Source organism: Corvus brachyrhynchos, unplaced genomic scaffold, assembly GCF_000691975.1.
Source record: "Corvus brachyrhynchos isolate BGI_N302 unplaced genomic scaffold, ASM69197v1 scaffold11, whole genome shotgun sequence".
NCBI lineage: Eukaryota > Metazoa > Chordata > Aves > Passeriformes > Corvidae > Corvus > Corvus brachyrhynchos.
In genome coordinates this window covers 959,016-986,381 of record NW_008236965.1, presented here as the reverse complement: position 1 = coordinate 986,381, position 27,366 = coordinate 959,016, and the positions used below count along the sequence as shown (strand labels likewise).

At 37.6% G+C, this 27,366-nt stretch overlaps 1 protein-coding gene and 1 long non-coding RNA gene across 2 annotated transcripts in view; one reads left to right on the top strand and one right to left on the bottom strand.

Annotated features, from left to right (window-relative positions):
* Nucleotides 1-27,366, top strand: part of IL1RAPL1 (interleukin 1 receptor accessory protein like 1) — a 694,687-nt gene that overhangs the window by 15,016 nt on the left and 652,305 nt on the right. The window lies entirely within an intron of this gene.
* On the bottom strand, nucleotides 9,108-25,080 carry LOC108445243. The gene is made up of 3 exons (XR_001860017.1): nucleotides 24,333-25,080; nucleotides 17,153-17,265; nucleotides 9,108-15,193 (listed from the first exon to the last, which is right to left on the bottom strand). It is a non-coding gene; the product is annotated as an uncharacterized LOC108445243 (long non-coding RNA).

Sequence of the window (27,366 nt, the reverse complement as noted above, 5' to 3'; positions counted from 1 at the left end):
GGTTTCAATTAAAGGTGTTAGTGCTTTTAGAGGCCAAGCTGGACTTCTTCCAGAGCAGATTTTTTATTTTCCACTCCATACATAGCTCCATAAAATGTCTTTGTACAGACAAAATGTGCATCTGCCTATACCCTTAAAAAACTTTTGTGATTAAATTGTGGAAGAAATTCTTTTACCTTGCTCTGTCTGAATTGGAAATAGTGTCTGCTGTGGTAGGAAGCAAACATTGTGGTTTGGGTTTGGATAGGAACAAGGATTTTAATGTTGGTGGAGGAATTACTTTGATTCCTTTCTATTACAAGATTGCCCATAACTGCCTGGTTTCCATTTCCCTCTGTGTTGTGCATGCTCAGAACCCATGCCATAGAGCTTACAAGAGAGAGAAATTGGATTGGGGCAGCTGGAGAGCATGAGGTAATAACAAAACCACATTGGCAACACTCTTGACAGTAGCCATCAGCTACTGCTTCCTTCTCAATTTTTTGTAGGCATCACAGTGGAGAACAGATTTGAAGGAACAGAGAATGGAGTTCATTGTATTTTTAGTCTGCTTGAATGATTGAGGACGGCTATAGAAAGCCACCTCAGGCTTAATTTCGTAGTAGCCAATTGTCACAAATTGTCTGTCTGTAGAAAGAGCACAAAGCTTCTGTGATGCCAGGCCACCTACAGATGTCACTTAAGAAGAAAACAGCCCAGTTTTCATTGAACTATCAAAACAATTAACTTGTTCAAAATCACGGTGGTTCTGTAAGTTGATTTTAGCTATAGGAGAATAAATTTTTGCAAAAACCTGAATTCTGTACCATAAATCACTCCCCCATCACTGAAATCTCAGTTTAGAAAATAGAAAACTAAACTATCACTAATGAGGAGTTGAGCATGATTTTATATTACACAGTATTCAGAGTATTTAAAATATTTGGGCTCTTAGTTTGAATTTGGACTTTTGACCTCATATTAATAAGCAAGTTTTAATTTGAAGGATTTTTAATTTTTAATGTAGAGTTTGTGTCATTTTACTTCCTTCATAATCAGGTCACATGGTACGAAATGAAACACCTTATGACAATCTAAATTGAGTATATCATCATTATTACCTTTATCAGTCAGAAATAATTAATTGAATTGTGAGTATTACTTGTAGATCATGATGTCTGCTTCTGAAAAATGCATTGACCTATAAATTGTCCTCCAGTAGCCATCCCCAGACTAGACAGGAGTCGCCAGAAGAAATTTGTAGAAAGATGTCTTCTGAATGATGGGTGTTTGCACAGTAAAGCTGAGTAAGAAGGCAGCTATTCCAAGCCTCTTTTTAAAGTTTTCCTGTTAGATCCTTTTTTAAAACATACAGTTTTCTATTTCTAGCATGAATTAACATAAATCACATATGAGATATATTTAATTTCTTTATTTCTGTCTAGTTATTTCCATGTAAGACAGGACACTGTTGGTACATAATACTAAACACCACATGAATTTATAGATACATGTTCCTGGTGCCACATTAAGTTTAACCCAAATACAGTAAAATTGTTCAGCAGATGAGTGATTCCTGAAACAAGTTGTCTTTGTATTTATTTTTAAAGTTTTATTTTACAATGATTCATAAACTTTAATTTCCAACTGTTTATCATTTGTTACTCAGGATATACTCCAGTTTTTAAGATATGCAACCATTCTTAGGAATAAAGGATAGGGCCGTATTGTTATGCAGCCCCTACTCTCTCAAAACAGTTTTCTTTTAGGCTTGTCCTTCTAATCTGGTTTCTGCTTTCAAGGCCAAAATAGTTACTGGACAGCTCAGATTCAGTGCCCTTAATTGACATGACTTTTCCTCTGACTCATGTCTGTTCCCTGGTGGTATACAGGAAGAAATCCTAACTTCTCTGATATTTATCACAATAAACAAGCTAAAGTATTCTATTAGACTTCTGTTCCCCTTATGTGCTCTAACAGCTGCCTTTGCACTTGTGATCTGAGTTCATCTTTTGGAGAATACTGACCAGAAGCCTCTACATTATGCTAGAGGAGGTCTTGCTAATGTCATTTGCAGTAGCTCTCCCACACACCTGTCTTCAAGTGCAGATGCTAAATTTGCAGCTTTTCAGTAATATGTCATTCTGATTTTTTACTTAAGCTATTGTACTTATTCCATGCAGGTTTTCTGATGGCTGTGCTTTATTGTCAGTCTGTGGCTGTCCCAGCCAGCCTGTGACACTTTACCATTTTAACTAAAGTGTGTATTTAGTGCTGAGAATCTGCCTGGAATCTGAACAGTAGCCAAAAGTATTGCCCTCTCAGCTCTTTAAGTGTCCTTAACAGTTCTTCTGGCAAAGTGGGGACTGGAATTAATTGTTCATAAGCTGGTTTAAAAATTCATCATGGTACCAGAAGGATAGAATATTTCAGTGCTATTTCATAGCATGTATCATGCAGGATGTCATGGTAGCTACTAACATATAGGTATGTAAGATTGAACAGGTCATTCTTGCTCGTGGAATCTGAGTACATTCACTGGATCACCAGAAACAGTGGTATGTGTGAAGCTCAGACCTCATTGAATATACGTTATCTTCCCATAATAAGATGCTGTATTTCTCATTGGTTCCTATAGTTATCAGATACTATTTAAAAATCCCCTCCTCTCAGCTCTAAAACCATGCCAGAAAATCTGGCATTTTAATGCAAGTCAGAAATGCAGCTAAGAATTTTTTTTTTTTTTTAATTTCAGACCTACAGAAACTTCACATGGCATATGTTTAGAGATGCAATACTCAGATACTCCATTATTAAAAAGTCAAGAAAGAACAATCCACTTGGCACTGATGCCTGATGTGGCCACCTAAAAAACAGACTAGACAAGAATAAGGGTATAAAGTTTGGTATTTATTTGAAGGGCCTTCAAAGGTACCCCCTGGGGAGCCAGAAGCTACTGTCAAAATGGACCCCAAGATGGACCCCAAGTCAGGAGTTCTTCACACTTTTATATGTTTGGTTCATTTGCATATCAGGGTTAATTCTCCAATTAAAGCTTCAGTTAATGATGTAATTTCCCCAAGCTTTCCCCCCCTTTAGAGGCTTTTGGGCCTAGGATGGTCTGAGTGTCCTTGGAGAGCAGACCTGGAGAAGCTTTGTTATGTCTACCTGGCATGAGAGAGCAGAAATTAACAGGCTACAAGAAACTTCAGAGTTACACACTAGGCAGTACAGGATTTGAAAAATATGAAAGTTAAAACCTAAGGCATAAGAGGAGTACTAGCTTCCAAAAAAAAAGGGATTCTGGGAAAGTCAAGTGATGGTAAAGTGTAATATCAACATAATTTTAAGTATTAAACCCCTAGGATTTGGCTAAGTTTAGCTAGGAGTAATGTAGAGTAACCTTTGTAGAGCAACTGTGGCAAACTCTGTGTTTAATGTCCTAAATAGTTTGTTTGTGGTTCCTCAGTGTTATGGCCTCATCATATACCAAATTCTTGTGAAAAAACACTTCAACTTACATGCAATTAAGCTTTACTGAGGATGTAAAATTACAGTATAGCCAGTGTGAAATAGGATCATCAATGATGGTGACATCTGTCAGACACAAGAATAAAACTACATTATGAACCCCCAGCCATGATTGTATAATCTCATTTGCATAACCAGTGTTAAAAAATCCAGTTACGTTAGGCACTTAGCATTTCAGAATGGCCTTTAAGCACAGGAGTGAGGCTAGGAGGGGGCACCAGATAATTTTAAATTGTAGGATTAAGATGCCAGAAACCATCTGGAGAAGCAGCCATGCCAGTGGTGAATACAGCAGATCCATGGACCACTTCAGTCCCCCCCTCCCACCCCAAACCATGATATGCTAGGGAGAGCACTGGCATGGGAGCAGTGGGAATGGCTGCAGATCCAGCATTTGAGCTTTGCTCCTGGCTTTGTTTCCTTTAGTACTGGTGCAGCTGGGTAGTCTGGATAACTGCAAAAATGTAATATACAGTCAGTTTAAAAATTACTTCAGAGCACCAGCCCCACACCACTTACATGCCAGAAGTTCCAAGCTAATAACTCCCAACATCCTATAATTAATTAGAATAAAAAAAGCCCCAGAAATTATGATGTGCCACAGAAAGAGAGCAGGAGAAATCAAGGGCATTAAGGGTGTCCTAGTATATATATGGTGCAACGGTGAGAGTACGGGCATAAAATTCTTTATTAAGGTAAATTAAGAAGTTTAAAAGAAGAAATTACTAAAGCTGTAATATAGGGAACAAGTCCCATGTTGCATAAAAATGGTATAATATTTCTTCATTAATGTGTAAGATGGGAAAGGACAGATAGGAAAAAGCAGTCCAGAAACAATGTTACTAGCTACATCAGAAAAAGGAGAGCCAAATGAGACATATCTAGGTGGGGAGCACCTTCACAGGCCCTTCTGTCTCACAACTGGGCATGTAGCAAAAATTGCTCTTCTTACTAATCCCAAGTATATTTAATCAGGTAGGCAGATGTGTATTCATCCTGGCACAAGATGTAGTAATTGCCCAAGGAAGCAGCAGGAGGAGGAAGGATTGCTTTAAGGCAGTTGCAGAAGTGTGGAGGAACTAGCCAGAGGTGAACAGTATTTCCAGAAGAGCAAGGCTGCTGATTTTTTAGGCTTACATCTTCTCCCCAGCCCCTTAGGTAAAACTGTTTGGCACTTGCTTGTAGTAATACACCCACATCAAATGAATCTCCCCAGACACTACCTGAAGAAAAATGACAGGAAAGAAATAGATGTTTGCCAAATTTTATTTTGGTTGGATTTTACTTTGCACTGCAGAAATTAGTATTGTGCATTAGTGAAGTTAATAAATGCGAAGTTATTGTAATCACAACATTTGCACATAATTTTGAGTATTTTCAAGGTAAACAGAATGCACATTTCTGTATCACTAGAGGAAACAAACTGCACATAGAGCACAGGAAATTAGTATGTTTCCCCAAGTAGTAATTTCACAATATTTCTTTTCCAGTTTCCAAAAAAGAGAGGATTTATATTGCTCCATGAAGTAGAGTTTAAACCACTATTGTATACAAAAAAAAGTGAAATGGTATATTTTTGATGTAGTATGGTGTTCTCTGTACATGAGATTCTAAAGAGAATTCATGCACTTTTCTCTCAGAAATTTCTCCAAAATTCATAAAAACAAAGAGCAGAGCACTCTGAAGAACAACTGAAGAAACCCAACAAAAAACCCCAAATCATCTGTTTTTGTGCTGGGTGGGTGGGTTTGCCTTGGCTTGATACCAAAGCTGTTCTGTCACTCCCCTCCTGAGCTGGACAGGGAAGAGAAAATAAAATGAAAGGCACATGGCTTGAGAGATAAGGACAGGGAGAGATCACTCCCCAGTTACTGTTGTGGGCAAAACAGACTCAACTTGGGGAAATTAACTGAATTTATTTCCAGGTGAATCAGAGTAGGATGTCGACGAATAAAACCAAATCTTAGAAAACACCTTCCCCTCACCCCTCTCTTCTTTCTGGGCTTAACTTCATACCTGATTTCTCTGCCTCCTTCCTTCCAGTGGCACAAGGGGACAGGGAATGGGAGCTGCGGTCAGTTCATCACACATTGTCACTGCTGGTCCTTCCTGCTCAAACTCTTACCCTATTCCAGTATGGGCTGCCTCTCACAAGAGGCAGTCCTCAACAAGCTTTTCCAATGTGAGTCCTTCCCATGGGCTGCAGTTCTTCACAAACTGCTCCACTATTGGTTTGTTCCAAGGGGTGCATTTCTTCAGGTAGAGACTGCTCCAGTGTGGGCCTTTCTCTCCATGGGTCCACAGGTCCTGCCAGGAGCCTGCTCCAGCATGGGCTTCCCACAGGGTCTCAGTGTCCCTGGGGCATCCACCTGCTCCAGTGTGGGGGGGTCCCTCTGTGGGCTGCAGGTGGATCTCTGCTCCAGCATGGACCTCCATGGGCTGCAGGGGCACAGCTGCCTTACCACGTTCTTCCCACAGGCTGCAGGGAAATCACTGCTCCAGCACCTGGAGCACCTCCTCCCCCTTCTTTGCTGGCCTTGGTGCCTGCAGGGCTGGTCCTCTCACCTTCTCATTCCTCTCTTTGGCTGTTGTTGCACAGCATATTTTTTCCTTTTCTTAAATATGTTATCCCATAGGGTGCTGCTGCTCTCACTGATTGGATTGGTCTTTGCCAGCAGTGGGTCTGTCTGTCTTGTAGCCAGCTGGCTTTGGCTCTGTCAGACAAGGGTGAAACTTCTGGCAGCTTATCAGGGAAGCCACCCTGTATCCCCCCATTACCAAAACCTTGCCCCTTAAACCCCGTACAGCTGGGTCAGAGTGAATGTTGCTCTGGGTTGAATGGCAATTAAGCTGAATGTCAGAGAAAGTTCTCAATTACATGAGTTGCAGTGGGCTCTGTCTGCCTTAGCACTTTGGTTTGATGCAGTAGCAGAGTCTCGAAGGACATCCTGTGGTTGTTCCCACTTCCACATGTCAGTTCAGTTTCCAGGGCAGCTTTAGTATGATGTGAAACAGGTGGCCCTGTAGAACAGAGCACTGTTGGCAGCTCCATTCCCCTCTGTGGCAGGAGGGTTTGGATCCCCATCAGGCATGTGTGCACTGAAGCCCCAGGCTGAACCTCCAAGCAGCCTGGAGCTGCTTCCAAGGGCAAGATAAAACCTATTCTGAAGTGCAATCTACTACACAGTGTAGAAATTGGGGCTTACATGCCTCATGATTTGATCTAATTATTGTTTCATTCTCTTCACCAGGACCTGATAATAGGAAGTGGTTTGGTTTATTTTTTTGGTTTTTTTGGGGTTATTTTTAGTTGTTGCTGTTAAAAAAAGGGGGAAAAGGCCAATGATATGATACCAGAATAAGTGAAGGCAATTTATGTGGATGCTGGTAAATGCATGAAGGACCAGTAAAATAAAGTGAATTGAGTGAAGAAGCACCTTTACCTTTATGGAAGAAATTAGCTTCCTAGTAAAAATGAAAACGAGTAATAATTACTAAGTGTTTTACCATTCATTTAATCCTGTAAACCCCTCTTCAACAAATTAAATAAAATTTCAGAGAAGTACTGCCATGTGGGCTAATCTTTTTTAACTGCTTAGCCTGAAGTTTTTTTTTCTAGAGCTGCCATTGCTCCTGTTAAAACAGGAACATCAACTGTGGGCATGCATGTTCCAGCCTCCCCATCCTGCCCTTCTGGGTTAAAGTGGGTTTCTGCTTCTTGGGATGGTCTGTAAATCTGACAACCAAATTTTCTTAAGCAGAATTTGGTTTAGGATTTGACCCAGTTTTGCAAATAGTATTAAAACAGCTGAAATGACACTTTGGTTCAAGAAGAAAAGAAAGAAAAAGCCCCAAGAAAATAGGAAGAGGAGATTTACACATTTCATAGCACTATTTTGCCAGGTTTTGTAAAGATGCATTATATAATACAGCCCTTTAATCCATAACAAGATTAAAAGTAATTGTTTTCCCATGTTCTGCTTTCCTCTGAGGCTGGTTCAGTACATATCCCATTGTTTGTGTAGTATTGCATTATTTAGTAGAATCCTCAGATATTGAACAGCTGTTTGTTGGATTTGACCTGCAACATTGGAGTAATGGCACTACAAAGACAACCAATTTTCGCAGCTGTAAATTCTGTCCAACTGAACTATGATAGTTGCAGTTAATATGTTACTAGCAAAATTGCATCTGCTTGTTTTTGTTTCTGGCTGTTCTTAAAGTAGCACCATTTACTAGAACCTACAAAGACCTAAGAAATTTTGGAGATGTGTATGCTGTTAAATAATGAGTTTGCATTTATTGCATTATACATTTCATACCCAAATTTAAATTTGGAGTTCTAAATTGGTCTGTAGAATTTAAGAAGTAGTTGATAGTCAATGCTGTCTTAATAGCAAATGGTGTCTTAATAGTAAAAACACAAAGCAGGTGTTAAATTTTACATTTTCTTCTGTAAACATATATAACATTACATTTTTTTTTAAATGGCACTTTTCCCTGTTATTTTAATTGCAATATTTGCAAATTAGAGTCCAGATGCTGTTACTATAATTTAATGCTTCTTTATGCATTTATTGACATAAATTCTGTTCACTACTTAACTCTAAACTGTTCTTTGTCGTAAGAAGGTTAGTTGACGGTCGTTCCTTTACTGAAGGGAAGAGATGTTAGATTAGGAGCTGGAAGATGGCGACTTGAGGAGACTTCACCAGCTGCATAGACAAACAAGGCTTACTTTATTATTGCCTTAATAAAAGCTATTGAGCCCAGAGTACAGAGTAGCTCCTTGGCACCTCGTTCCCAGTGTGCAGGGAGCATCCGATTCTCCTGTTGTGGTCTGCTCAGTTACCCTTCATTTCTTCGGCCTGTTTTTCATTGCTTTCCAGCCATCCTCTAGTCTCACTAAACAAGTTCCTAAGCAACTACTATAAAACTCTTCCAAAACATAAACAGCATCCAGGGGGTGGATGCTGCTCCTGCCTGCTACCGAGCAGCCTGAATTCCCCTGCAGTGCAGCAGGAAAGGGGTGTACCCAGCCTGGGAAGGGAGCTGGCAGGAGCTTGTGTGGATAGGCCTGGGTTTAAGATGCCATGGCCTCTTGCTGGAAGTGAAATTTATACCCACATGGAATTGCTCCAGGAGATAAAAAATCTGCAAGGTTGATTCTCCATGTATTTCTTTTTGTTTAGTTTCTAAAGAAGATTTTGCATTAGCCAAACTGTATTTGCATTAGCCAAAAATAAATAAATTTACCTGTATCATAAAATCTTGACCTTTTTTGTATTGTCTTGATATATTGCTTAGTGCTGTCAGAGTCTTGACATCCCCAGTATGATGTATTTCCAAAGAGGAATCTTAACCATGACAACCATTTTAATGACTTAAAGAATGCTAATTCATGGTAACTAAAAAGAAATATTTTTTTAAAAGAATATTTTATACAAAAGTAAGGAACAAAATTTAACCCCATGAAAGTCTTGTAGAGTAAGAGTGAAGATGTATTTGAGTATTACACAAAATATTCAAAATACTTCTAATGAATAGGTTTTTTTGGTCTGGTTTGCAAATGAAAAATATGAGTCTGGGCTTAACAATTTAATAGCCATTCAGAGAAATCTGTATTTGATCAACACTCTTGAAGAAGGTTGATTAATATTCATTGTATTTCACAATTTCACAATCTAGAAGGAGGTGATGAATCACATGGCAGACCTGAAACAAAAGATAACACTGTAACAGTCTGAACTTAGCCAGTCTGCATTGGTTAATAATTCCTAGCTAACTCTTTTTGATTTTTAGCTGTAACTGTTGAGTAGAACAAGGGATTTTGTTGTTCTTACATGTGAAAGAATGATTCTACAGGTTGCCAAGTGCTCTGGCATTCATGCAATGAAGCACATGCTCAAGTCCTTAAATGCCTTAACTCGAGCCTTCATGTTGGTTAGAGTTAAGCAGATGAAGAACATTTTTGCTGGATGGACATATAAATAAGTTATAAAAAAATCATCATGTTTCTCTGTAAATTAGTATACTGGATTAAGCTTGTTTTATTTACTTTGCTGCCTTAGGGTGAGCCATTTGACAGAATCAGTTTAGCTTTGATTTTGATTAATCAAGGATGAGGATATGTTTGGTGGTTCCCTGTTACTATCATGAAACAGAGCAAGTGACTTTCAGTATCTGATCCTGGAGAACATTATATTTTTCTGTATTCAGATTTGAAAGAGCTTGTAGAAGACTTTCTGAAGTAGTTCTTTAGGTATAAGGTGGTCTGTTTATGCTCTCAAAAATGATTCAAATATATTATTTTACAAGTTTTATTTTTATTTGTCTAGCTAATGTGAAATGAAATACATCTCCCTTAATGATAGATATGAAAATTAGTGGACACTTAAGTTCTGCAAAACTACAAAGTTTATTTTAAATTTTGTTTCCAGACCTCAAAAAGGTACAATTTTCCTGATTTAATCTGCTATGATTTTTTTTTTCTCTGTGCATTGAAATAGCTGCCATTATCCTGTTATTAAATATCTTTAAGGACACCTGCAATTAGTTGTTCTTGTTGGTTTTATCATCTCTATGCTGCAATGGTTTGCCATACATAGAAGTCTTATAGATGTAACACAGATACCTTTATTTGCTATTGCATTTTCAATATAGATGTATCTCTTTCCAGAGACAGTGAGGCAGTGAGACAAGGTAATGGAAAGCAAAACAGGAGGTGAAGAAGTGAGGACCATGCTGTGTGTGCCTCCTTCACTCCACCTGACAGTGTGAGAGAGGAAGGGCTAAGGGCAAACAGTGCTGTGATCTGAGCTGGAAGGAGACCAGGATCACTCCTCCCACCCATACAGGAGCATCCCCAGGAATCCTTGAAGCTTGCTTGTAGCATGACAGATGATGTTGGAAAAGACAGTTTTAATTAAAACAAAAGACAGTGTCTGTTACATGCATCTATTTATACATTAGGTAAATATGTTCATCTTTTCATTTACATCTTTGAAAACAGTGAGGATCATTACTATTAACATATGAATATCAGCTTGGCTTTCATGTGTTGGCTTAGAGCCAGTTCTGTGAGTTTTTAATGATACTGCCAAGTTTATCAAGTTTTCTCATGTAACTGAGGTTATTCATATGGATAAGTGGTTATAGAGCCAAGGCCTGGTATCTTTGCAAACACCCAAGGCCTTCAAAGGAGGTTTAATGGCAGGACTCACAGACAGTACCTCCAGTCTAGGTGCTTTAAATGTTACTGGTGTAGCTGATAATATTTGATAATTAATGGCACTTAGTAAAGGAGAAATTCCCTTTTTTTCATGCAGAAAGAGTATAATATTCAGGTTTTGTATTCAGTGAGCTTCTGTTTAGCTTTCATCAATGGTAAAAGAAAAATATAAAGACAAGAAACAAAAAGGATAGCTGTTCCTTCCTCCCAGTAATTTAACTGGGTTGCAAGCATTACATTAGTGCAACAGTATGGCAGAGAGTTTGTTTGTTTGTTTGTTTTTATTGTAGGCTGGGTTCACAAAACAGCTTAATTGAAATTCAGTGCAAGTTAGGTTTCTTTTGTGTAGGCCTAAATTGGTAATGCTCAGACTGAAAGGTATCTGAGGATGAGGACAAACTGTTCGTAGAGATCCTGTCATGATGGTGCACCTTAGGCACTAACAATACAAATAGTAATATTTGAAGAAAGAGGATGCTTTAATGTATGTTTTTATACTAATGTTTTATTATTGGTACTTTTGAAAATAGGAAAATATATTTTAAAAAATCAAACACAGTTAATTGAGATGCTCAAGCATTCAAATATGCTCATTTAAAATTTCAAATAAGAAAATGGAATGGGTCTTTAAAAATGCCCCCATAGTATTTTTATTCTACAGCATGTTTACAGTTGAGTTTTTAATGAAAATTTATAGCAAAAAAAAAAGCAAAACAGGTGAAGATATCTATGCTGTAACTGAAAAATTCTAGCAACATGCACTAAAATAATAATGAACCATGATGCTTCATTGGTTCCAAATTTATTGTAAAGCTGCTTACAAGTTTTTGCTGTCCAGGAATATGCATATTTACCCTACCTTATCTACAAGGCAGGTAAAATTTGATCAATATTTAGCGACTGATTTAAAATACATTCAGGGTTTCATGGACAAGAAGGGGCTTCAGCTTTACCTTTCTTAAAAAGGCATGCAATCATGTATCTTTTACAAGGTATTGTACAGACAATTTTAAAGTATGCTATCTCATAATATTTTCTTAATGATTATTGATGTTAAGATAAATCTCTTTATTATTCCTACAGTTGGATATTTATGTTTAAATTTTCAAAGCATCCAGTGGGAAGCTTATGAAACTTTATGAAAGGCAGGTCCTTCATGACTTACCAGGTCTCCTTCTATGATATGGTGACACTTGGTGAATGAGGAAAAGGCTGTGGATATTGCCTGACTGGACTTTAGCATTTCGAAGTGTCTCCCACCGCATTCTCCTGGAGAACCTGGCTGCTCATGGCTTGGTTGTCTGCACTGTTCCATGGGTAAGAAAATAGCTGGATGGCAGGTCCCAGAGATGGGTGGGGAATAGAGTTACCTCCAGCTGGAGCTGGTCACCAGGGCTCAACACTGGGGCCAGTCTTGTTTAACATCTTCATCCATGAACTGGACAATGGGATTGAGAGCACCCTCAAGTCAGTTTGCAGACAACCCCACACTCAGCAGGAGTGTTGATCTGCTCGAGGGCAGGAAGGCTCTAAAGAGGGATCTGCACAGGCTGGATTGATGGGCCAAGGCCAATTGTTTGAGGTCCAGTACTTGGACCTGCACTTGGATCACAACCCCATGAAGTATTCCAGGCTTGGGGAAGAGTGGCTGAAAAGCTGCCCAGTCAAAAATGGCCTGGGGCTGCTGGTCAACAGCTGACTGATTATGGATTGGAAGGCTGCCCAGCGGGCCAAGAAGGCCTGAAACAGTGTGGCCAGTTGGACCAGGGCAGGGACCATCTCTTTGTACTCAGCACTGTTGAGGTTGCACATCAAATCCTGTGTTCAGTTTTGGGCCTCTCACTGCAAGAAAGGCATTAAAGGGCCGGAGTGAGTCCAGAGAAGGGGCAGAGCTGGGGAAGGGTCTGGAGCACAGGTCTGATGAGGAGCAGCTGATGGAGTTGGGGGGGTTTAGCCTGGAGAAAGGGAGGCTCGAGGGACCTTAACACCCTCTACACCCTTAACACCCTCTTTCTAACCTGAAATGAGGTTGTAGTGAGGTAGGGGTTGTCTCTTCTCCCACATATCAAGGGATAGGACAAGAGGAAATGGCCTCAAACTGCACTAGGTGAACTTTAGGTTGGATAATAGGAAATACTTCTTCCCTGAAAGGGCTGTCAAGCATTGAAACAGGTTGCCCAGGGAAGTGGTTGAGACACTTTGAGTGTTTTCAAGAGGTGTCTGGATGTGAAACTCAGGGACATGATTTAGTGATGGACTTGGCAGTGCTGAGTTAACAATCAGGCTCAATAGATCTTAAAAGTCTTTTCCAATCTAAATGATTCAGTGAAATATTACAGGCTAGAGTTTGTTTTACTGTAAAGGAATCATATATACCAAGCCAAAGTATCACGAAATTGGTGTTGCAAAGGTTTGGAACGAGGGAGTAGTATCTCTTTTTAGTGACCTATGCCCTATAGTGGTACTTCAATTGGAACATATGACATGTAGTTTATCAGAATTAGATCTCTTCTCCTGCTCTTTTACCATGATGTACATTTTTGAATAGGCTCTGGGGTCAAAGAAGATTGCCCACATCTTCTTAGAAAGTGCCAAAAAATGAAGCTGGCACTCCTAGGTACTGATGGATATATTTATAGAAATAGTATAAGTAATAGCAGGGATGTGTTTGTCCCCAAACAAGTAAGATAAGACTTTTCTCCAGGTTTCAGGAATTTTAGAAAGAAAAGTGGATTTTCCAAGTGCTGTCAGTTATACAGATCACATCAAAACCAAAATAGTACAAAACACTGAGATATTTTTCCCCATGCTAAGCATCAGCAGTTACAGCATGACTTTCAAGAGATGCTTAGGTAAGGTGGGAATTAACCTCCCCCAAATGCAAACATTTCTAGATGGATTTTTTAGGAGATAATGCAGATTTTATTATTTGCTTACATCTTGTGCATATAGTGGTTGATTTTTGCTGTTAGTTTCCATCTCTCACCATTTTTTAATCAGCTTGCTGTTTATTTTGGGATTTCTAATTATTTCCCTTATGAAAAATATGTACCTTTGTATGCCAGAACATGACAATTGCAAATATTGGACTATCTTCCACTAGATAAAACTTCTATTTCGGCATATGTTAACATTTTCCTGTCTGCCATACTATAGCTCATTTTGGTTTCAACATATTAAAATGCCCTGCTTGATGTTTTACACAGGGCAAATATGATTGTTAATGCGGGCACAGCAGGTTGTCAGTACAATTTCTATAGTTTGCTTTAAGGTGTAAGGCTTTATAAAAGTTTTAGACCTGACTGTTGTGTGTGTAGAAGAGCCAGTGGACCACACACTCCTGTACAGAATAGCAGCTCTCCAAGGACAGGGTCCCCAGAGCTTGGTAAACACCTTAGAGTATCCTCATGCTGTCATCCTCACAGCCATTAGGGCTTGAACTTATAAATGTAATAGCATTTATTACAACTGTAGGTAAAAACTCCACTTTGAGAGCTGGCAAGGAGAACATTTTTTTCCCCTCTATTGATCAAAGAGCCTTTATCAGAAAGGCTTATTTTCATGTAGTCATCTAAAAGAGTTATGGCTAGGATCCAGAAAAGTTTATGCTTAGCTTTTTTGCATTCTGAATCAACATTGGCATATATGTGAGGGGAAATGTGGATTTAGATAGATGGTAAAACTAAAATTATATAAAAATCAATGTATAGACATAGTGTTTGTAGAGACAACATTTGGGGCAATGTAAAATCCTTATAAACTCCACTTCATCACAGAATTGTAGAATGGTTTGTTTTGTAAGGGAGCTTCTGAGATTGTCTAGGCCAACCTCCTAGGCAGGGACATCTTTAACCTGAATATGTTGCCCAAAGCCCACCCAACCTCACTGCAGGTCATAGAGCATCCACAATTTCTCTGGGGAAACTCTCAATGTCTCACTACTCTCATTGTAAAAAAATTTCATCCTTGCATCCAACCTAAATGTACCCTAGTTTAGTTTAAATTTTTGCCCTTTGTATCTTTTGTTCCAAGAAACATAGAATGGTTGGGGTTGGAAGGGAGTTCTGGAGGTCATCTATTCCAAGCTTTCTCTAAAGCAGATTCTGCTTCCTTATACACTACAGAAAAGTGAATCTTCTTCAACAGGCCTGACCTTTGTGTTTATATGTGTCACCTCTGATGACTTTCTGAGATAATTTTGGCTACTTGTCACTTCTGCTGGCACTAAAGATTTGATACAATTCAGGCAAAGCCACAAGGTTCCATTCTAGGCCCCTCAAATTAATTTCAGGATAAGGTACTGTTACTGCAGAAGATAGTAAGGGAGGGAAAGAAAATAGATTGAAGAGATGAGGAGGAGAGGAGCAGTCTGACTTGCATGTTCAGGAATGTATTTGCATAGCTGGCAGTTCAAAAAGCCTTATTTCTAGTTTGAATCCAAGAGGTTTTGACCTGAAAATAATTGGTAAGAAAATTATAGTCATATCACAATATTTAAATAACTTTTCAGACCAGATATATCTATAAGTTGTGAATAGAAGCAGCTATTACCTATTTACACTAAATTAGAAGAAAAATGTAAACTACATCTCAGCTGATAAGGATGTTCATCTTTTCCCATGGCTACACCTTTCCGTTCAGAGTTCAAAGGTTTGGGTTAAAGGTGATTCATCTGAGTTAGGTCCTTCATTCTTTTACTTTTCCGTTTATTTGTTTACTTATTTTTTAAAACTTTCAGAGCTCAACTTCTGCTTTCTATCAGTAGGAATAGTAGTGATGATATCAATTACTCCCACTTTCAAAGTTACGTAAAACCTTAGTTTCTTCTAGACAATCTTGCTAGCCAAGGTTCCAGTATTTTATCATAACATTTACCTTTTACTGAATAAAATACACATTTTGAGTGGACAAATTGTCATTGCATCCCCAGGTACTTCCCGCAGTGATTTCCACTGACTGGAGTACATGAGCTTGTGGAAACAGAGATGATCGACTGCACTGAGTCAACAACACACTCATTATACTACCAGATGCTTTTATTTTCACATAGCTAGAGGAGCACTATGGACCATTGTTTTCTTTTTCTCCCAGAAGGATTTTTCATTGTACTTATAATTCCAGAAATGAATGCTCTATTGCGTATTTAAAGAAATTCCTGTCAAGACCTTCAGAAATACAGTCTGTGTTACACAGACACGTTCTTTATGAATGTACTGAACTCTCAGCATTCATTTTAAGAGGTAATTCTGGGGAAAACCAACAACAGCAAAAAAACCCAAAAAACAACACCCCTTCCCCTACTTTCTTCTCTCATGACAATAATATATTACCTGATTATCGTTTTTTGTAATCCATCATCCCTCATGTCTCACTGTATGAACACAAATAACACTATCTGAATATCACCCCAGAGAGGTTATTTCTGTGCTTTCTCTGTGTTTACAAACAAAGTGTATTGTTTTCCCTCACGCATATGCTATTTTCTTTCTCTAAGTACTTGTTACAAATTGACTGTAATTTATCAAATGCCTGTAATGGGTGTTGCGTATTTGAGATTCAGTTGGATTTCTAAAGGTCATGTTTATTACATCTTTGGGAAACCCATTGTAAAAGTTTATCAAAGCCTTTCAGACCTGCTAATGAGTGTGGGGATGTCACCAGATTACTAATGCATTTTGCTTCTGCTGGTCTAGTTAGCAAATGAGAAATGTAAAAAACCTTTGGTATTTTGTACTTCAGGTTGAAGCTGAAGTTAGAAGCACAGAATGAACATGTTCTAAGAAATAGGCTGTATTTTGCTGAATGCTAAGAAGCAAACAAACACATGGATTGAAAAGTTATTGTTCAAATAAAGATATAATATTTTCTTCTTTTTTCATTCAATTGAAAATTTTTTGTGGTGCCACACATCAACTTTTAAATATTTACTTAAGATTCTTACTATCCTGGATTAAATTCCATTTTAGTACAAGAAACACCATCCCATTAAACTAAGGAAGACAGGGAGAAATACAGATTTCCACATCTGTTAGAGAATTTTTAGAAGTCATTAGAGCTGTAATAACATATAATTATATAGTTCTGACTGCAGTCAGAATCAAGACTAGTAAATGCTGGTATGCTAATAGCATTTCCAAGAAAATAAAAAAGAAAAAAGAGTCCTAGTCTTTTTTTCCTTCATGCTCATCAAACAGGTCAGACAGTCATGGATGGATGCAACAAGAGATGAACATGTGAAAGGTCCCTTTTTGCAGACTAGCCAAACAACTCATCTGTATCACTGTTCAGTTGGAAGTGAGTGTGAATGTTTCAAGGATTTGCTAGAAATGGAACCAAATTCAAAATATGAGCATGAAAAGTACTTTCAAGAATGTTCAACCAGGAAGAAGGAAGTGTCACTGCCGCCTTTACCTGTAGAAGGATCTCAGATTTATGTACTTATTCCCACCAAAGTGAAGGCATTTTGGTCTTAGACGCTGCTGCATTGCTTGGAGCACTTCAGAGTGAGCTCTGAGGTTGGCTGCCTGTGAGAGAGGAGAAACTACATTTATGTTCTTTTTGCATGGATCTGAGCTTAATATTGCAGATACACACATGAAGTAGTGTGAGTACTAAGAACACTAAGAGCAGAGCAGTGATTGCATAGCACCACACAGAAGGCAAGTATATTTTCATTTCTTTTTCATGCATCATTTAGTGCTCAGGGCTTTCATTTTGCATATCTTTTAAGTAATCAAAGTGTACAGACAGAAGGGAATAAATAAATAAATAAATAAATAAATAAAAGGAGGCAAAGAAAGAACAAAAAGCAAGCAAGAAAGAAAACTTCAGTAAGTCAAGTACCAATTGAAACATTGTCGCTCTCTTGCACTCATATCATGCATCCTCAAGTTTCAGACATAATTTGTGTATCTTGTAATGAGAGGGGGACAGAAAACAACAGCAGACAATTACATCCAATCCTTGGTAATTCCAGCTTTTGCCAGTTAACTGATATGTGATAGGATTTCTAAGACTGAAAAGCTAAGTAGAGGAAGGATCACAGTCAGGTCTGCAGCAGCCTTCCATGGCCCTGGGAGTGCCATGCCCTTTCACTGCCTAGGGGATGACCAAAGCAATAGTGCCTCCATTCCTTACAGTAGTCTTGCTAAAAAAATTCATTTTAAGTCCCCATTGTAATTTTAAGGTACTTTTTAATACAGAAATTACTCCAGTATGACATCATTAGCACTGGCTGTTGTCATCAAACATAAATCTCTTCTGGACTCAGCACATCAGATCCGAGAATAGATAAATATAATGCAGACATTGTCTCTCTGATCACTGGAGTATGTTTAATAGTTCTTTGTTTTATGTTACATCTCAGGAAGGATCATTGAAGGTAAAATTTCCATTTCCCATCTCCATCGAGGTCTTTTACATTTCCTCATCTGTACTTCAGTTGTGTAGACTGACTTCTAATAAATATTTCTGATTCCTTTGTCATTCATTTTGGGATAAATACACTAAAACCTCTGTATATAACCATCATATTAAACTTCTTATTGCAACATTGCATATTTCTAAGATTTTTCAAAACATTAACCTAGTGGTGATAAATTGAAAATAACACAATAGTTTGGAAGAAACAAATGATCTTGAAGCTTATGTTCCTGCCATGGAAACCCAGTGTCAAAATTCACAAGATAGACACTTCACCTCAACTGTAGAGAAAGCAAATTTGATAATAAGAAATCACAGAAGCACAGAATGTTAAGTTTGGAAGAGGCTGGTGGATGTCAACTGCTGCACCTGCAGCAGGGTGAGCCGGAGCCATGTCCAGATGGCTTTTGAGTATCTCCAAGGTTTTAGATGCCACAGCCTCCCTGGGCAACCTGTGCCAGAGCTTAGTCACACTCAGAATGAAAGTGTTTCCTGATGTTCAGAGAGAAAGAACCTCCTGTGTTTCAGTTTGCTCCTGTTGCATGTCCCTTAAGGGGATCATGACTCACCTAGACACCAACATTCAGGAAATGTATATGATGAGTTTCTTCATGCTGTGCTTCAGGCATTCATATAGAACTAACATTTCATGTCCATTCTGCATGGATAAAGGAGCAGGTACTATGAAGCAAGTGGCTGAACTTGATCACTAGAATCCTAAATGTTTTCCTGCATTGCAGGCTATTCTGAGTAATAATTCCTTAGTGGTACCTCTTAAATTTAATCTCCATTGGATTAAACATTTAAGTATTGCTTGATGCAAGAACTGAAATTCTGGGCTTATAGACATGTACCATGGCTAAAAATTTCATCTATCAGGCCCAGTGTGTCATATATGGTATGTTTATAAACAATACGAGAGTATTGTAGAGAATAATGGTCAGAATACACCACAGTTTGGTGATTAAACCAATAATCTGGCAGGACAGTCATGTAAATTCAGTCTGTTCTCCAGTTTAAGCAGGGATGGGATCCATATTTCAAGTCTAAAATCTTACCTTAATTGTCATTCCTAAATCCAAGAGCAGCCTAAGAGTAATATCTTCCTCTTACCTTATCCTGCTGCATGCAAGGCTTAAGATTCAGAAAGTATCTTCTAACATTCATGAGGAACCTGTTCATTTAAACCAGTCATTCAGACGCTGCTAGGCTGGAGGTTGCCAAGTGGGAGACTCTATAAATCTTGACTGACTATTTTTGTTGACTGGGCTTTTTATTTTATTTGGTTCTGCCTTTTGATATGCTACCATCTAAAGGTGATTACCTCCTCTCCAAGTATACACTGCAAAAATAATTTCCAGCTCCTAACACCTTCCAGTCTTAACACCTTCCAGCTCTTACCAGCCGGTCTCCAGACACCAGCTCCAACCTCCTGAACAAAGCATTTGCCAGCTGCAATACAGTGTGTACCTTGCTTAGTCACCCTTAGATGCAGAGTATGATAAGACTGGAACAATATTCGTGAGCTGATCACATATATATGTGTATAGAGTCTCTTCCAGGGTCTTATTTCTGTTTTATGTTACCTTTATGGCATTTTGTCAGAGTTGACACAGTTATTGATGACATGTGTGTGTACGTATGTAGAAGGATGTATTGGATCTAGCAATTAATGGAAACACATTCCTTTATCTACAAATCATCTACAATATTGCAATGCCAAATTTTGGAGACACCTAAATTTAAATTTACATTTATGAAATATAAGTCTTTTGAGGTTAAGCGACTTATATTGTTATGACAAGTAATATCTACTAATAGGCTAACTTTTTGAAAAGGTTCAGAAAAGTCTAGTGACCTTCATGGTGACTGATAGGTTGCCAGTCAGAGCCCTTCCCTTTCCCTCCTTACACCACCCCCACCAATATAAAACCTGTTAGAAGCCTGCTAAAGAAAGGCAATAGGTTTGGGATTCAACTCTAGACTTAGATTAGATATTACAATACAAAGCTCTTCTCCAATGAATGTCCCAGTAGAAATGTTGCTAGACCATTACTGATTCTAGAAATTATGTGGAGCATTGTCCTCTCTGGTCTTCCATACTTATTCATGCTTACTACTTTCTTTGGGCATACTGTCTACCCTTTCCTTGACACCATTTAACATTTTGAAGAGAACATTTTCCTAGTGACAAAAATGAAAATTGTCTTACCAGATCTATTAATGAGATGTAACTTCCACAAAAAATGATGGTATCTTTTTTCTGTTTAGACATTGTGTCATACAGCCTGTACTTAAGTGAAGTAGCTATGCAATCATGACAAATACAAGTACAAGGTGAAACAAAAAAGTAGAACTAGTCTTAGTTATTCCTCAGCTATGAAGCCTACTCTGTGGTCTTCTGATTAATGTCTAGACTGCAAACTAGAGAAAAGCTGAGTAACAAAAAAGCTTTTTAATTCATTTTGACTGAAAACAGTTCTTTAAATTATTTAATTTCATCCAAGTTGTCTAAGCACTAGTGGAAACGAAAGATGCTAAGAAAAGCTTCGTAATGTTTCAGTTCAGATTAGACAGTAAGGAAGCATTTCTTCCTTTAAATACGGATATATCAGAGATAGAACACGGGGTGGAAACAAAGATCCTGCATTAAAAATTTATTGTGATAAATCATGTCTTTTCTATGAAAATATTGTGATATAATTAAATGTAAACCAGTTTCAAGCAATTTCATAGCTGTTTGGTTTATGTTAGATAAATGTAATTAATGGAGGACTGAACATTTCAGCACAGCCACCTGAGGGCTGACAGACTGAAATAAAAAACTTCCCCAGTTTTGGTATTCAATCAACCCAGTAACAGCCCTGGATATTTTCTATAACTGAGTGTATAATCCTGAGAAATGAGCAGTAATCTCTAGGTTGGGAGCATTATCTAACACCTTACAAGCATATAATGCATTTTTTACTTTCAATTGCCTTTGATAAGCACTATTTATGTAGTGGAAAAAGCCAGTCTAGTGGTTTTTTCTTCTGATGATCTTGCTGTTGTCTTTACTGCTAAGGAACCATAATTTAATCATTTCTATTGGAACTGTAAGGGTTTTTTTAAGAATGTAAAATGAAGAATATGCCAAGCCACTATTTATAAAATGTCCCTGGCCTAATTTTGAAAACCAGGAAAACAAATACAGAGTCTAAATGGGATTTTTTGTAAGGTAGTCTTTGAAGTTACTGTCGAAGTGCTATGGTTTTGGAAGGCTTTTTTAGCTTCAAATAATTAAGGGTACATATATTTAGCACATAATGTATCTACACCCTGAAGTAGTGGGTTTTTTTTTAAAAAAGAACTCATGAAAGAGAAACTGGTTGAAAACCAAGGTCACATGTCCAATATTTAAATTTGAGTACTATAGAAGTTTCATTAGGATAAAAAAATCTTTTTTCTTTTTCTTTTGACATTATCTTACTGGTTGAATAAATTTAGCAAAGAAAAGATTGTACTTTCCAGTGCTTAAAGGATGAGTAATGTTCTTGGGGCTTAGAGGAATAGGGACAAAAAGATTCAGTAGGTGGCAGTCTTTCCTTTGAATATTTTCAGCACCAAAATCTCTTAAGTTGCTTTTGAAAGCTGATGCCTTTTAAAATGACCTTACAATAAAGAGGTGCCCTCAAGTGGTTATTCTAGATTGGATAGGAGGCTTTAGAAAAACAGTGCTTGCCCTAACCAATTATTATGTCAGAAAATTATATTCTATTGACTTCCATTTCCTCAGTTGTGTCAGTGAGTTATCATTTATTTTCCAAAATCTGGAGAATTGCTGTTCTCCTTGAAACAATGGCATTATCTCTCAACAGTTATTGCAATGAATTTAAGAAAATGCAGGTTCTTGTAACACTATGTGTATTGGTTGTTTGTAGGGTCACTGAACAATGAGTGGATTACAAAAGCTTGGTGTTTTTTGTCTGGATAGGAGTTGTACAACCTAGACTCGCCCTTTCTTAGGAAAAGAAAATCACCTTTTCTTAGGAAAACTGTGTTTGCCTCAAAGTAATCAAAGTGATCTGACATTTTAAGAGCTGATAGACACTCTCAAAACTAACAAATATTCAGGCTTTTTTCACAGACTTGAACACTTGGTGGACAATTGTATTCTTATCTAACTAGACAAGATGTAAAAGACAGTATGAGTATAAACAGAAGATACTTGGGACTGGTCAAATCAAAGACACAAACCTTTAGTGTTGATGCACATGTTCTTGGAAGTGAATGCACATTCACACACATACAGCTTTGAAATACTGCCCGTTAAGTTTTGTTACCTTCTGTCTGTTGATCTTAATTATTTTGCTTTTCATATATTTACTGGTGCTACAAGAAGCAAGAAACATACAGCTTTCCTGCAGCTATGCACACTGGGATAAGGCGTGGCCCAGTGGAGTGCTCTAGGAGGAGCCCAGAAACAGGTCCCAAGGTACATGAAATGTCAGTACAAAGCATAATCAAGTTTCCAGCATGGCTCTTGTGTATCTCCCAGTCTAGCTCTTCTGATATTTGGTAGCATTCAAAGACTAAATGTGACTGTTGGGCGTGTTCATCCATGACAAATCTTTTGCAGATTTGCTCTCTCATTCTCTGCTGGTGTTCTTGTAGCTTAACTGAATTACAGCTCCAGTACTAATAGTGCTAAAGTGAGAATGAGGTTTATTATACAGTCACTACTCTTTTACTCCTCTAGGCATTGACATAATTTCTCTATTGAGGAGCACATTTTCTTTAAAATTCATATTTGCAAGATGTCTCCTCATTACTTTGATTTGCAGTCTTACAGTTTTATTTCAAGGACAAATGCACACTTTTGTTCAGGCTAATTTTCCAGAGACAATGTGTTTAAAGTGAGATTTATTCCTTCTCTTATACAATTAGTCCTGCATTGACTAAGTTTCCATTTTAAGACCTATTTTCTTTCCTTCATATGAACGTTTAAGAGAAGATTGAATTGAATAAATGTAGGATCTGGACTAGTCTGTTTTTACTCCTAGTAGTTGTTTTTCTTGCAGGAAATATCCACTATATGGTCTGTGAGGTACTGAAGTAAAATAGTTGCTTTAATGCTGTAAGAATTCAGTTCAGTGTACTTGTAATGCCTTTCTCTCTTCTCTGTACAAAGTGATGAGATAACATGTTGGCACTGTCTGGGAAATAGAAAAAGTCAAGAATACAGCTGGCCAGTTTCTAAGGTCTACTTCATACAATGCTGCAGACCTTTCTCTGATGGATGATTACATTTTGGATAGAGGTTGGGGTGCTGGCCTCGACCTAAAGAACCTGATATGAATTAGGGCCTGGTTTCAGTGCTACCCATGTGGTGCAATCACAACTGAAATTAATTCCCCTGCTTCAGAAAGGGGAAATTGTTGTCAAGTTATCTTTATTTTTAATCATTATTATTTTAGGGTGAGGAAGAAAGCTTAAATTGGGCAAGATGATGTGTTGATTATCACTCATCTACTATGAGTTTTGAAATATAACAAAGATGGGCAAAAATATAGGTAGCACCTTTATGTTGTTTTGGAAAAAAATACTGACTTCTGTGCTATGTATGGTACTGTCTAGTCACTGAATATTCACACAGATGATCTACTCATGTAAGAATAACTGTTGAATTCAAAAATGGTCCAGTAAAAAATAAGAACCCATATAAAGTTTTGCACCACAGGACACTTTGCTTTCTGTTCTCATAATATTCCTTTTGCTGGCATTCTTAACCTTCTAATCCATAAGCAGAAAAAACATGAGATATTAGAAAAGGCTAAGCAGGTTACAAGTAATAGTAGTCTAGAATTCTAAGAGAGATAATATAATATTTCCCAAGTTAAAATACATTCATATAAAATGTTTAGATTCCAATGTTCAGTGCATTAAAAATATGGTGGTATTTCCTTAACCCCACAGTTTTTAAATATTTGATAAAAATATTTCTCCTCTCCAGGAGTTTCATAAATAGGACTTAAACAAAATCAGGCATCAGAACATTGTCTGTGTTTGCTCTTAAAAGAGGGTTTCAATAAATTGCCTTCAAAACATTGGTCTTTGAGTTTGTCAGGAGGAATAGCTGATTTAGTATAAATCCTTCTGTTTGTCACAATAAAAAGAAAGCTGTACTTACCTCTTTCTGTAGATCTTTCAAAGGTTTAAAATTGTAGATTCCTTGGGAATGAAGTTGTGTGTGAAGCATTTCGCCCTTCTTAAAACTGCCCCCAGTGATACAGAGAAGCTGATTATAGTTGTCTGCTTTCCTTGCATTCACTGTGCATTCATTTAGCACTCGATATTTTTCAATCTACCTGCACAGCACCACAAATGCCAAGGATGTTGAATAGTTATGTTAAATTTGACATAAACTTGACATTAACTTCTGCTATTATTCCTAAAGCCTAAAATGAGCACTTGTTTGAATCTGTTTGATCGGAACAGGTATTCAAGGGTGCATATATTTGAACTTAGAGAAAATAGAGAAATTATTATGAGGTAAAGACATGCGTGTGTCAAACATCTGACATATCATGCCACCAGCTGGAAGAAAAAATCTTGGTCTGTGTCTGAGGTATTTTGCTTCACATCAGTCAAAAAGATACCAAAGAAAGCAACCTTTCATATGGAGCCATCAACGTTCTGTGTCATCACTAAGATTTCCAGGCTCACTGAGGAGCTGATCAGCAGTGCAGCCGAGTCACTGAGAAGCCCTCTTGAATAGTTGGCACCAGACCAGAAGAGGCTCAGAGTTTGGGGAGTTCTGAGTTGTTGGGGTTTTTGAATGAGAAAAACAAAACAACAAAAAGTGCGAATCTGAAAATCAGGATCCAGACTACTGCTTAAACTGCACTATCCAGACTTTGTTCATGTTTCAAGTTATCCAGAGGTAACAAATCTACATGAGAGCTAGCTAAGGTTTCTGTTTCTGCAGCTACTTATTTCAGGAACTAAATATTGTTTAAAATTTAAGAATACAACTTAACTTTAAATTCAGAACTTTCAACATACCTACATGAAAGAGTGAATTATTTTGGCTTTTATGAATTGAGATATTGCACAAGAAGTGCCAAACTATTCCAGATGTGATACTTGATAGGAAAGGGTACTTAGTATTCTTTTCAATTAATCCATGTAATATCTGAGTATCCTTAGTCAGTTGATTTTGAAGTTAAATGTAGAAATTAGCACACAGAGGTTTCACTTCAGAAAACACAAATTCAGCTTTTAATTTAGGTCACTTTATCTCTGCTTCCTTCCTGTGTACTCACTTTCAGAAGACTGGAACATAATGTGACTCAGCTTGACTCTCCTGGCAGTATCTCCTCAACAGAGGTTCAGTGTTAAGACATTTGCAGGTCAGAGCTGATGAGCACTGGTGGGGCATTGCAAGCATTAGTGTGTCTATCTGCTTGAAGTCAGAGTTATTAGTGCTTTGCTTTTTATTAGGATAAAGTTCCTTCCTTTTCCTATTTATCTGTTGTTCCAATAATTAACTCATAGTAACACTTCTATTTGCTTAATGGCCCTTTTTTTGACCCAGTTCTAAGTATTTCTGCAAACATTCTGCCTGTGTTCCAGATTAGCATGTAAAAGACTTTCTGCAGCTTTCTGCTTTAACACTTTACCAGTCAAATGATTATTTCTGCTTTTAACTGGGTTTTTAGCCTAGAAGTGGGTCAGTTTCATCTGCCAGCCTAAATTGGTTATATGCAAACATGCATGCACAAATGCAGGTACATATCCACACCTGTGACTTACCTGTGGAGCAAAGCATTTTGGATAATAAAACTGATTCAGGTAACTCTGAGAGCATGCTCTTCAGTGGCAGGGATATAAGCAAATATCCAGCATGTCACTTTTCACAGGCCTTCTCTTCTTTCTGACATGTGCCTAAAGGAGTGATCAAGAGACAAGTGTCTCTTTGAGGAGAATAGTAGTAAAATGACATCAGTGAGATGAGAGGAAAGGGACATCAGATAATACTTCAAACAGAAGCTGAAAAGCTATACAGACTCCAGCAGCACGAAGCAATGTTAGTATATAGTCGCCCTACACTTAAGAAAAGAAAGCTTCAATAGAACAGTGACAGCATGAAGTAACAAAACAGAGTTTGCCCAGTAGAGATTTTATGATTTCTTTTCAGCTTGTCTCAGGGACAGAAGAGAGCATGCTCCAGGTTTTCAAAACTGAGCCTTTGCATCATAAAGAACATACTTTTTTTTTTATTAGTTAATTTTCTCATTCTGGAAGCTAATGCCAACTAGATTTGTCTTTTTTTTCTCTCTCTTTTTTTTGTCCCTATTATTTTTTTATTAATTTCATTTTTAAAAATCCGATTGTAAAGTTGCAACTCATCTTGCCTAAATGCACCAAAACTTCATCAATAAAAGCATGTTCATGCCAGCAGGTGTAAAATAACCTAATTCAAATTTTTCCAAGTAAAGCTTTGAACATTGGTTATCTTTCTTAATCTTAAGATAATCAAATTATAGTACTTTGCTTTTTCCTTGGGATTTATCTATTAGCTGATTTTTTTTAATATTTCTTGTGTTTTTACATATTATCACAAGATCTACCCAGTTACATATTGCATATTACATGACTTATCTGCATGTTCCTTTACATCTGGGCAGCAGGCACACAATGTAAAGAATAACATGTGGCCTAAAACACCCTGCTGTAACAATTAATCTAATTCCTGTAAAGTACCTGTGGAATTCTAAGAGCTGAGAGTCAGCACAGTGAACCTACACACTGAAAGCTGGTGCCCTGGGCTTTTATAGCACTGTCTCTCTGCATTGGCAGTTTACTTTTCTAGATCTCACTAGGTTCACACTGTTACTCATAATTATCACTAGCATGTCACTGTTACTCTAAAAGCTATCCTTCCTATATTTATAAAGCAAATTATGTTTTCTACAGGTCGTATCCTTGATTTAGTTATTCACCTTATAATTCTACATAATTGGTATCTCTGTGTTTGTAGAATGCTATGTAAACTGTTTACATTAAGCCTCTGGTTTTGAAACCAAAATGTGCTAGAGTTGTCTCAAAATGTATTTATTAGAGTGTACTAATTAAAACAGTTGAAATGCAAAGTTCTGAAGTCACAGAATCATGGAGTGGTTTGGGTTGGAGGGGACCTTTAAAGATCATATGGTTCCAAT